Source organism: Quercus suber, unplaced genomic scaffold (assembly GCF_002906115.3).
Source record: "Quercus suber isolate HL8 unplaced genomic scaffold, Cork oak 2.0 scaffold_209, whole genome shotgun sequence".
Taxonomy (NCBI): domain Eukaryota; kingdom Viridiplantae; phylum Streptophyta; class Magnoliopsida; order Fagales; family Fagaceae; genus Quercus; species Quercus suber.
The window spans coordinates 70,736-83,882 of NW_027069667.1; positions in this window are offsets into that span (position 1 = coordinate 70,736).

Sequence of the window (13,147 nt, forward strand, 5' to 3'; positions counted from 1 at the left end):
GAAATGGAGAGATTAGAGAGGGCTTTTGCTAGTGTTGAGTGGATCAATACTTACCCCTCTTTCGCCATTCGAAATCTCCTCATTTTACATTTAGACCATGGTCCAATCATCCTTGACCTTGAATTCCAACACCCTTTTCGGCATACACTTTTTTTACCCCTCTTGAAGAATGTTGTCCAAAGAGCTTAGGACCCCCACAGTGCTGGCTCTAGAGCTTTCCATTTCAAAAACAAAATTTCCAGAGTCTGGACATATCTGATTACTTGGAACAAGGAAATATTTGGAAAAGTTGAGCGTGAAATTCATCAAAAGCAACTCCAACTTCAAGACATTCAAAACTCCATTCTCACTATTGATGATGTTAGAAAGGAGAGAATAATCAGGGAAGATTTAGAACTCATGATGCATCAAGAAGAATTAATGTGGGCGCAAAAGGCAAGAAGTAACTGGATAGTTTTGGGAGACAGGAACACAAAGAATTTCCCAACTAGGGTTAAACAAAGATGAGCTAGAAATCATATCCTACAACTTAAAACTGCTGATGGAAATGTCATTGAAAACCCAGTGGAAATTGAAACCACTTTGGTTAATCACTTTAAGCAATTTATAATGGTCCTATCTCTGGTGACCTTGATTTCATTCTTGAAGAAATCGTTCCTCTTCCTATCCCTCAACTCTCTAATCAACAACTTACTCTACTTAATAGATCTATCACTAATGAAGAAATTGATAGTACTATCTTTCAGCTAGGTCCACATAAAGTTCCTGGTCCTAACAGCATCCCTGCTTTTTTCTACCAAGAATATTGGAGCACTATTAGTACTGATATCTTCAACACAATGCATGCTTTCTTTCATTCAGGTTCTCTCCTTAAAACCTTTAACCATACCTACATTACTCTTATCCCTAAAATCTCCTTTCCTGATGATGTTACCCATTTTTGGCCTATAATTTTATGTTATGTTATCTACAAAGTCATTTCCAAACTCCTGGTTAATAGACTTAAACCTCTAATGGATAACCTCATTACCCCTTTTCAAAATGCTTTCATTCAAGGGAGAAACATTATTGACAACATCTTAATTGCTCATGAAATTTTTGATTTCCTAGGCAAAAAGAAAGGTAGGAAAAAATGCTTTGGTGCCCTAAAAATATACATGAGTAAAGCATAAGATAGGTTTGTTTGGAAGTTCCTAAAAGTTGTCCTTATATGGTCCCAGGTGGGTGAATCGGATTATGGAATGTGTTACCACTATCACTATAACTTACTTATTAATGGTAACATAACACAATATTTCACACCTTCAGAAGGTCTTAGACAATGGGACCTCTTATCCCCTTATCTTTTCCTCATGTGTGCAAATATCTTATCCTTATCCCTTATGCAAGTTGAGAATCATAAGAAGATTAAAGGGATAAAGTTAGGAAGAAATGGATGTTCATTCACCCACTTGTTCTTTGCTGATGACTCTCTAATTTTTTATTTTTTATTTATTTATTTTTTTAAGAAGGATAGCCATTCCCTAGCCAATATTCAAGAAATCTTGTCCTAGTATTGCTCTATATCAGGACAATGCATCAATCTCACGAAGTCTGACCTTTACTATTCTCCTAATATGCCTAGGAGGAGCAAGAAGCATTATCCCTAACCCTTCAGGTTAAATTAGTCCAAACCCCATATCTAGGCTTAAACTTCAAATTGAGAGGAAAAAGAGTTTTTGATTTTCAATTCCTGGTAGATAAACTTAAATCTAAATTGTAGGGTTGGAATGCAAAACTCCTCTGTCATGCTCCTCTCTCATGCTAGTAGAACCACCCATATCTCATCTGTCCTCCAAGCCATGCCCTTATACACCTTATCCCGTTTCAAAGTTCCTGAGACTATTTGTAATAAAATGGATGCTATAACCAGAGCTTTTTGGTGAGGGCATGATCAGGGGGTGAGGAAAATGCACTTAGTCAACTGGGATAACATCTATAAGCCTAAAAAGAAGGGGGCCTAGGGATGAAAAAATTTAGCCTCATGAACCAAGCCATGCTAGCAAAACAATATTGGAGAATCAACTAGAATTCCCAATATTTCATTTCCAAAACTTTCAAACCTAAATATTTCCCTAGGAGCTCGATACATGGATGTTTACCCAAACCTCACCGTTCTTGGTTTTGGAGAAATATCATTGACCATAAAAATATCAAGCTAAAAGATGGTAGATGGCTTATTGGGATAGGCTCTAAGATCCCTCTTAATCACTCTGTCAGGTTTCCTTGTCAAGCCCAACACCTAAACAATCCCAATCTGAGTACTGGTTCAATGGCAGATCTGATTGATAGTAATTTCCGTTCTTGGAAACCCAACTTAGTCAGATCACTCTACCCTTTCCATTTGAGCTCTGAAATTCTGAGACTCCCTATCTCTAAGATAGGAATAGCCTCTGATAGATTGCTTTGGAAGCATTCTTACTCTGGTGATTTTCAAGTTAAGAATACTTACAACCTACTCCATAGTGATAATAGCTCATCTCCTCCAAATCCTAATAGACATCTGAACATCCCTTTAGAAGTTTGGTGCCTCATTTGGAATGTGATAGTTCCATTGAAAATCTATAATTTTGTGTGGAGACTTCTTCATGATAGCCTTCCAACAAATCTTACCTTAAAAGAAAGAGGGATCCCAATAGCTAGCACTTGCCCTCTTTGTAATGCAGAGGATGAATCCACCTCCCACTTATTTCTTTTTTGCCCTTTCGCTAGAGCTAGTTGGCACGGATCTCCTTTGGCAGTTCACAAATCTGATCTTCATAATACCTTTGTTCAACATTGGATTGGAACTATTTTGCTCAGACATAAAAGATTGGACTAGGACATGATGCACTATCTGCAAGCAATTTTACAACTCTCCGGACCATTTGGACTCATAGAAACCTGGTGGTCCATGAGGGAAAACAACGAAATCCCTTTAAAGTAATTCTAACCCCTTAATCCCTAACTTGCAGGTACCAGGAAGCTTTCAACAATTGCTCTGATTCTTCCCATCAAAATGCAAACCAGAATCGAGCTCACCAAAGAATTGAAGGTCCTTGGCAGTTGATCATCAAAGTTGCTGGAGCTAGGAGGAATGGCTTTGCCTATGAAACCAAAAACATGCAAGGAGACATCATTTTCTATGGCGTTTCAAGCTGTGCAGCAGGGACAACTCTCAGCGCCATTTAGGAAGCAATGGTGGAAGCAGCTATAAAAGCTAGGAATCTTGGCTATAGTCAAATTTTATTTCTCAGTGATAGCAGGAGATCAGTCCAAGTTATCAACAAGGAAAGAGCCCCCAGTTGGCAGGAAAGGATCCTGATGGCAGATCTGCTTCACTAACATTAGAATGGTCTAACTTATCATTCTTGTTTTGTGTCCAAGATTATACTTTGTAATGTTTGCAACCTAGCTAATTTGGCAACTAGAATGCCAATTCACTGCTGTTGGGTCAACCCGACATTTTTGTAAGACTCTTGTTTCCTTTAAATGGTATCACAAAAAAAAAGAAAAAAAAAAAAGAAAGAACTAAAGAACCATTTCTTGTGAAAATGAAAAGAATGAAGTGGAATTATAAAATTAAATGACATGCCTATGAAGCTTTTAATGATAGAGATAAATGAATAACAATAAGCTGTAATTGACAAAATTTCATGTTTTTTCTTTACTCCGTTACCATCCATAATAACAAGAGATTGACAAAAATTTTAAATTGAAATGATTTCATGAGTTTCAAACTTTAAGTTACAAAATTAAAAACATGTGAGATAATCTAAAATATAGTATAAACTTTGTGCCTTTTATGTGATTCCCCCTATCTTATCTTATCTTTTATATGGTATAAACTTTGTGACTTTGTGTCTTTGTTACAATGCTCATGTGACCAAACATTGTAACAATTTAATATATTCATTTTGTTAATCATGCTCTTGGTTGGGGTGAAAAGGGAGGGATGGAACATGGGTGTTTCCCACTTTCTAGATGAGGAGAGAAAAGGGAGAGAGAAAAAAAAAGGGTGGGTGATTCCTCCCCAGACCCGCAAATATCTATCACTCCAAATCAGGAGGAAAATGGAGAAGAAAACCTACGCTAAAGATGCAATCATAGCTTCGCCCATTTGTACCCATACGAGTTGGATTGAGCTCGTCATCCATTCGCATTGTCATTCACATTTGCAGTTCGACGATTCCACAAAAGGTCGATTTTCATGGTGTTCTGGCCAAATCACATCGTTGTCAAGATGTTAAGAGAAAACCTTGGTTTCTGCCTCCATAGCTACTGATCTCGCTGCTTTCACTTTGCATAGCCACTGACCTGCCTTTGATTTGACCACCAATCACTGTATGGGTTTGAATCTATAGCTCGATTTTTTTTTTTTTTTAATTTTCTTTTTGTTTTGTTATAGTAAGTATTAATTTGGGTAATATTTATAAGTTAAAACTAATATTAATTTGTTTTATTTTCTTAGACAAATTTAATTACAAATATTGATTTGTTAATAGAATATTTCATGGGTATTATGAAAAATAATTAAATAATTAAATAATATGGCAAAATAGTAATTTTAAATTACTATTTTATAATTAAACTTCATCATCTCTATTTTTTGGACATTCCAATAAAACTGACATGGTATGGTAAAGTAACGATTGATTGATTGCTTGGAAGGAGCCCAGGTTTGACATGAGGCAATGGTCCCAAATTTTTTTTTTGTGATTCCCCCTATCTTATCTTATCTTTTATATGGTATAAACTTTGTGACTTTGTGTCTTTGTTACAATGCTCATGTGACCAAACATTGTAACAATTTAATATATTCATTTTGTTAATCATGCTCTTGGTTGGGGTGAAAAGGGAGGGATGGAACATGGGTGTTTCCCACTTTCTAGATGAGGAGAGAAAAGGGAGAGAGAAAAAAAAAGGGTGGGTGATTCCTCCCCAGACCCGCAAATATCTATCACTCCAAATCAGGAGGAAAATGGAGAAGAAAACCTACGCTAAAGATGCAATCATAACTTCGCCCATTTGTTCCCATACGAGTTGGATTGAGCTCGTCATCCATTCGCATTGTCATTCACATTTGCAGTTCGACGATTCCACAAAAGGTCGATTTTCATGGTGTTCTGGCCAAATCACATCGTTGTCAAGATGTTAAGAGAAAACCTTGGTTTCTGCCTCCATAGCTACTGATCTCGCTGCTTTCACTTTGCATAGCCACTGACCTGCCTTTGATTTGACCACCAATCACTGTATGGGTTTGAATCTATAGCTCGATTTTTTTTTTTTTAATTTTCTTTTTGTTTTGTTATAGTAAGTATTAATTTGGGTAATATTTATAAGTTAAAACTAATATTAATTTGTTTTATTTTCTTAGACAAATTTAATTACAAATATTGATTTGTTAATAGAATATTTCATGGGTATTATGAAAAATAATTAAATAATTAAATAATATGGCAAAATAGTAATTTTAAATTACTATTTTATAATTAAACTTCATCATCTCTATTTTTTGGACATTCCAATAAAACTGACATGGTATGGTAAAGTAACGATTGATTGATTGCTTGGAAGGAGCCCAGGTTTGACATGAGGCAATGGTCCCAAATTTTTTTTTTTAAATATATTATTATAAATGTAGGTATTAATTTTAGTAATTTTATTTTATAAAATTACATTTTTGGCTCTTTTATAATATTATTGGTTCTTTTAAGAGTATTGTTATAGTCACAAATCTTTTTACAACATTTTTACAAACTGTTAAAATAGCAAATTCTTATTGGTTTGCATTTGGGCTTACCTCTTATATTATTTTTTACTTACCAATAATCACTCATTACATCAATAATTTATAAATATTTTTTTTTATAATTCTAACATTTTTCTTCATTTTAAAAACAAAATCTAAAACAAAATATACAAGCGCAAAAAAATTAGTCCAACAACAAAATTTACCAATAGTAAAACTAGACGTAGCAAAATGGGTGGGTCGGGTCGGGCTCGGGTTGGGTCAATCGTGTTTGCAGGTCAAACGAGTTATGGGTTAAAACATGTCATTTTTAAACGGGTTAATCGAGTTGCGGGTCGAGTCGGGTTTACCTGTATTTTTCAAATAATTTTTTTTTCAATTACAAAAACAAATCGATGACAACTAGTTTAGAGGGCCAAAATTGGAAATTAACATCGTTTGCCAAACAATATAATTAGTAGACACTATTTTTAAATTATATTTTTTACTAACATCTCGAGTTCAAAAGACTCGATTTTGGGCTATAAATTGAGTCTTTGAGACTCGATTTTCATGGTCCTAATCACGCCTGATATGGCATTTTTTTCACGTGGCGTCCACATAGAAATCGAGTCTCTAAGACTCGATTTATAAGCCCAAAAAAATATTATTATTTAATTTAAAATATCTCCACACACACTCTCTTTCTCTTATCTCTGACTCTCTTCTCACTCTTTCTCTCTCGATGGTGTTGGGCTTTGGTTTCGAGTCTCACTCTCTCTTCTGTTTCTTTTTTTCTCTCTCTCTCTCTCTCGGTGGCGTTGGGCTTTGGTCTCGGGGCTAGAGCTTGTATCGGTAGAGGGCTGCATGGTGTGGTGGCTTGGAAATCGGTGGGTTTGAAACGAGTTGCTTGGGTGTGTGGCGGCGATTTCGGTGGGTTCAAATCGATGGCTTTCTCTGTGGTTATAGGTTGTTGCAGGCGTGGGTGTGGTGGCTTGGGTTGATCAATGCTGTCGCTGGGTTTGATCAATGCTAGCTTGAGTTGATCGGTGGTTGTGGGTTGCTGCTGTTGTAGTGTCTTTTGTGGTTTTATGGGTTTGATTGATGTTGCCACCGTTATTGTTGCTGACTCCGCTGCCACTGCTTCTATCATCGCCGCTCAACTCAGCTCTAGATTGAAATACCAACCATTCCTTCTCTCACCCACCATTCTATCTCTCCTAAAACCCACCAATGCCACCCACCAGCGACACCACCCACAGACTCCACACCTCCTCCTTCCTCTTGTCGCTCTCACAAAATCCATCGGGATCTAGATGCTGAGCGGTGGCTTGGGTTTTTGGTGGCTGCTCTGATCCTACTGTTGACTGTTCTGATCTTGCCACCTCTAGATTTGTTGGGCTGTTGGATTTTTAGATTAGATTCTTTGTTCGTGGGTTTTCTTTTCAGGTTTTTGATCTGGTTTTGTGGGGTGTTTTAAAAAAAAAAAAAGGAAAGATTATACGTAAAAACCCAACAACCTGGTTGTTTTTTGGGTGGTTGGGGTTTTTTTTTTGGTTGTTGGTGGTGGTTTTTTGAATCTTTGGTGGTGGCTAGTGATGGTTTTTGATGGCTGTCTTTTTTGGGTTGGTGGTGATTTCTTAAATTTTTTTTTGGGGGGTATTTATGGGAATGGCTTGCACATTAGACTTAAAATTGTTTTGGGTTATAAATCGAGTCCTAGAGACTCAATTTCTAGGTGGTCACCACATGGAAAAAATGCCACATCAGGCGTGATTGGGACCATGAAAATCGAGTCTGAAAGACTAGATTTATAGGCCCTAAATCGAGTCTTTAGACTCGAGATGCTAGTAAAAAATATAGTTTGAAAACAGTGCCTACTAATTATATTGTTTGAAAAACAGTGTTAATTCCTAATTTTGGCCTGTTTAGAGAGAATAAATAAAATCAATTAAGCAAATGAATTGCAATTAATGCCACTTGTTAATATCCTTCCAATTCTGATAGTTTTGAGTATGACAAAAATTATTTATAGTCATAAATTTATGATGGAAGAAGTCTTAAATGTTAATAGTTCACTGTCAAAATGCATATAATTACAATTTTACATCTTCAAAAAAAGATAGATCTTAAAACAAACAAAACAAGTAGAGAAATGATATGTCTACAACATTTTTACAATAAATCTTAAGTGGCAGGTTGTTACTGGTTGTTGTTGTTGGGGCAAAAAAGTAATCTTAGTGTTAGTTTCTAATTTGAACCAATAACAACTAATCACCTGTGATTTGCTGTAAAAATATTGTAAAATTATTGTAGACGTAGCATCTCTCAAACAAGTAAGCCAGCAAAGTAGCAAATTATCAATTTTCTTAAATGCACATGTTCTTGTTACATATAAAATAATAGTAAATTTAGATTACTTAGAAAGATAAACTAAACAAAAAAAGATTTAAAAATAAACATAACATATTAAGCAAAGAAGAATAAGTAAATATTTTATAAGAATTACACCTCAATTTCAATCTACTCAACGTTGGTAGCAACTACAAATATTCATACTTGCAAATTGTAGCTCAGCTTAATGAGATTTTTTTTTAATGGTTGTCTAACTCTTGACAGCCTTGGCCCTTGCCTTGTGTAACGTGTGTGATCTAATGGTCTTGTCTCATGGCAATTGGCAATCACTGAAAGGGCCCTTACCTTGTGTAACGTGTGGTCTAATGGTCCGACTTCGATCCGAAAAATTTTTTTTTTTGTTGATGGAAAGCAATGCACTGAAGCTAGGCCAGTTAGCTTTTGACTTTTGATGAATCAAATAGTCATTTTTTTTTTATAATATATAATATATTGATTATAAGTTTGGGTACTTTGTGCTTTATGCACTTAGTATCATGATGTAATTTAAATTTTTTTTTTTAGCGAATTTTTTTTAATGGGTCAGGTCATGGGTCATCCAGGTTGGGTCGAGTTGACTCGCAAAAAAATCAGGTCGAGTCATGGGTCAACTCGGTTTTGTTTCAGGTCAAAAAAATCGGGTTCGGGTCAGGTATTTTTTGGGTTAGGTCAAAAAATTCTGACCCGTATTGCCATGTCTAAGTAAAACTAACAAAATTAAGCCTAGTCAACCAATTTTATCCAAAACAAACAATTTGACTCTTTAAACAGCTAGCAGCTAAGCAGTAGTAGAGTCAGAAGGAAGTCACTGCGCACAATCAACAGCAAAGCCACTCCCAACTCTAAGTTTTGGCTTCGTACTTGATTGATTGATTGGATAGTATTTCACATTGTAATTACAAAATGTTCTAACATTTAATGAACATGGTCCTATGTTGGGTCCAATAAGCTTCTGTCATGTCAAGTGGCTGGGATGGGTGCATTAATTCCTAGAGTTGGAACCCTCATTTTTCATTGGTTCTTCATTCTTCTACCAGAATAATTGCATGAAGCCTGAGTTTATCCATAATTTTTCTTTCGATACCAATAATGGAAGTAAAGCTATCTCAGGAAAAGAAGAAGAAGAAGAAGAAGAAGATGAAGAAGAAAAAAAGACTAGTAAAGCTATGGAGGTGGATCGAGAAACATACAAGCTAGGATGAACTAAAAATTAAAAAACTGACTTGAATGTCTTTTTTTTTCCTTTTTAACAGCAAAACTTAAATGCAATATAGTAGTTATATTAAATTAAAATATTCGGATGTGTTATGACTTATGTATATATATAAAATTAAAAAAACCTAATACACTGCATCTAAGTACTATATCTAAATTTTATTAAAATAAACTAAACATAGAACAAAATACTTGCATTGATCAAATTAATGCCACAAGTAATTTTGAGCTTGAGGCCTCTGAAATTTTACACTAAAGAACTACTCTAAAGGAACTAATAAGAGAGATTACTGATCATTTTGTTTTGAAGTAAAATATTTTATATGTAAAACATTTTTCAATAAAATATTTTTAAGTATTTGGTATGACAAGTAAATTTTTTCAAGCAAATCACCAAAACTGGCAGCAGGAACAATGTTTCCGACAACTAAACTATTGACCACCACTGCCGGAGCGGTGTCTTCGGTGACTTAACTATTAGCGCCAGTGGTTGAAACGGTGTATCTGGACCACCAGCATCGGTGGCCAAAACGATGGCTTTAGTTATCAGACCTCCGACATTGATCGCTAGAATGGTGTTCCAGAAACCGAACCGCCGACACTTGTAGTCAAAGCAGTGACTCTGGCACCTAAACTACTATCACTGGCTACGTAGCTGTGGGCGCAACAAAGAGGGCGAGTACGCCTCGGTAGAGTGGACCAGGGCAGAGAAAAGATATGGAGTCACCACATAATTTAGGTCTAGGTCGCATATATAGAGTGCCCTTTCATGGAGAGATTGATCTTATTACCAGAGTATATGTTCGGAGTTTAAGTACAACTTGGGAAGGTGTGAGCCACCCAAAACCACCCGACCTATGGGTCGGTCTCTAGTCATTGTGCTTATGTCTTAATTTCATTCAAGGCAAGTTATTGTATTTTATACTTACACACACACTGTTATACATCTAAGCATACAACATGACATTTTCATCCCTAAACCCTAACATACATCTATCATGACATTGAATCACATATCTCATTCAAGGCAACAAACAAACAAGCATATATCACCCTCAAGGTAGAAACATAGACATGACATTAAATGAACATGTATTGGGTATCTAAAACATTCAACCAAGCATGTTCATACTTATCATCAAAGGCATATTCCCATACAAATGCATGTTCATATAAGTGCATGACTTACCTCACTGCATCACAGCACCTATGCACTAATGCATGGTCATATCATATGCATGTTCATGAGAAGACAACAAAAGAATTGAGCACAAACCCTAATCTAACACATGAATAACAAACAAATAAGTAAACAGAGAAATAGAGAATCAAAAGCCCAAAACAAGACAGGGCAGAGACATATTATGTAGGTAAGATGAAGAATCAAAATTAGAAGCAAAAAAGTTTGGATTCGGGTTTCTGGGCTTAAGTATGCATGCGTATACATAGGACTTGCGTACACAACCTAGTTGTATGTGTACACATACTTCGAGTATGCGTACGCATGCAGTAAGCATGCACACACATACATGCCTCAAAACCTTAACCCAAAAAGAAAAGAACACATTAACTCAAAAATGAAAAACTAACAACCTCACATGCTTTATATCAAAAGATAAAGAAAACCTAAACTAGGCAGACATATTATAGCATAACTAAACAAGAAAAACACAAGCAAAGCAAAAATCAAAACAAGAAAAGGCTAAGAAAAGAAAAAGAAAGTTTAGAACTTATACCTTAAAAACAAAAGCTCCTTGGCTTGATTTTGACCGTTCCCCTTAGTTAAATCTATCACAAGCAAATAAGAAAGTGATTAGTAATCTTAGAACTCCAAGATAAATGCTAGGAAAGGCCTCAATCAAAAAAATATTGACTTAAGGATGTTTTGTGAAAACCCCCCTCTTTGATTCACTATTTCTAGTGAATCTTATGTTTTCCCTTAGGATTTATTGTGTCTTTTGAAAAGCTACTGTGTATGGCTTATATAGTTTAAAAATGGGGGTTTGGAACGGCTTCCAGATGATGTGAGATTCATTCCAAACTTCACACTTAATGCTGAAAAACTTGTCTTTTATAGTCTCTAGAACCCTAGCATGTGTGCGCAAGCTCGAGTATGCATATGCATGCATGAGACCTACATATGTAGCTTAAGGACATGCGTGCACATATGCGTGTATGCGTACGCATGCTTTAGGGTTTCTTGGCCTTAATTTTTCAAAAATAGATTTTATTTAGTTCATAAAAAATTATATTCTTTTAAAAAAAAACACCTTCCTCAAGTGAATTTCAATTTAATCGAGCCCTAAACCAACCTTGGGCCTTAGAATTCCTACATCATTGGGAAACGGGGGCCCGAGTCATAAAGGGTACAAAATGTGGCATCTACAGATGCCGCTCTTTTGATTCATGGCTCACCTAGTTGTGAGTGACCTACTGATCTATTCGTTTAACTCTAGGGAGCCTACCCACACTTAGAAAAATCCTTGATCCTATTTGTAAACACCATATTTTGCTTGCCTTCGATTTGCGTACCGACCCTAAAAATTTCAAAAATATTACATTTTCTCCATAGGGCTGCGGAAACATCTAGATTGACGTGGCACAACTCATTCGGGCATTAGAGCACTTGAATTGCCATTTCAGGTCAAATTGACCAAAATGCCCCTAGTCAACCCTAGGTTGACGAAAGTCAAAATCAATCAAAATCATCTCAAAAAAATATTTTTCATGTTTCTACATCAAACCCAGTCCACTCGGTGATTTTCTTCAACTTTGACCAAGTTTGACTCGAGGTTTACTCCCAAGGGCATCAGAAACCCCAGTTTTGATCTGACTATCAAAACAGGTTGGGACTAGCTCCAATGCGAAGATTATCAAATTCTCTGTCCAATGACTATTCATGGGTCAAAAGCGGAGTTAAAAGTGTTAAGATATCCAGAAAATCATGCAAAGCGAGTCAGTATGCTTCCTGAGGCCATATCTTTTGATTCGACCATCAGATTTTCAATTTATTTAGTGTTCTAGAAACTAGACATCCATAGTTTTCCAGAGACACCAAGATCAGCTTAGGTCAAGTTCGGAAAGAGTTTCAAATATGCGACAAAATTTGAACCAAGAAAATGCCAAAATTGCTGATGTTAATAGGCTAGCCGACGACCCTACAAGGTGCACTGGATGCTAAAGAGTCACTTTTTAACTAGAAAAGCTTCCAGACCCCTCATTTTGAAAAAAAAAAAATAGAAGAAGAAGAAGAAAAAGAAGAAGAAGAAGAGTTTTGGGCAATTTCCCTAGGCAGATTCTCTCTCTCCTCTCTCTAATTTCTCTCCCAAACACATCCAAACACGTCCAAACAAATCCAAACACCTTTAAACACCTTAGATTCTCATATTTTCTCTACAATTATCAAAGTAGTGTTCTTACACCCAATCTTCCTCTCCTTGATATCATACCTTGGATTTGAGGTTCAGGGGTGTGGATGTAGCTTTTTAGCTATAATCCACACCCTTTTCTTTTTATAGATTTTCCTATATTTATCTTGCTTCATAAAATGTTTTATTGCTTTTCCTAGCATTTTATGAGTAAGTGATTGTCTGTAAAGAGTTGTCTAGAAAATCTATAAAATAAAATAAAAAATTAGATTTGACTTCCTTTTCTTCTTTATTTGTTCATACAGTATCTCTTGCCATTCAAAAACTACCTGATCTCTTATCTTCATCAAATTGAAAAAAAAAAAAAAAAAAAAAAATGGATACAGATTCAGTTTACATCCTCCTCTTGCTTCTTTTATTT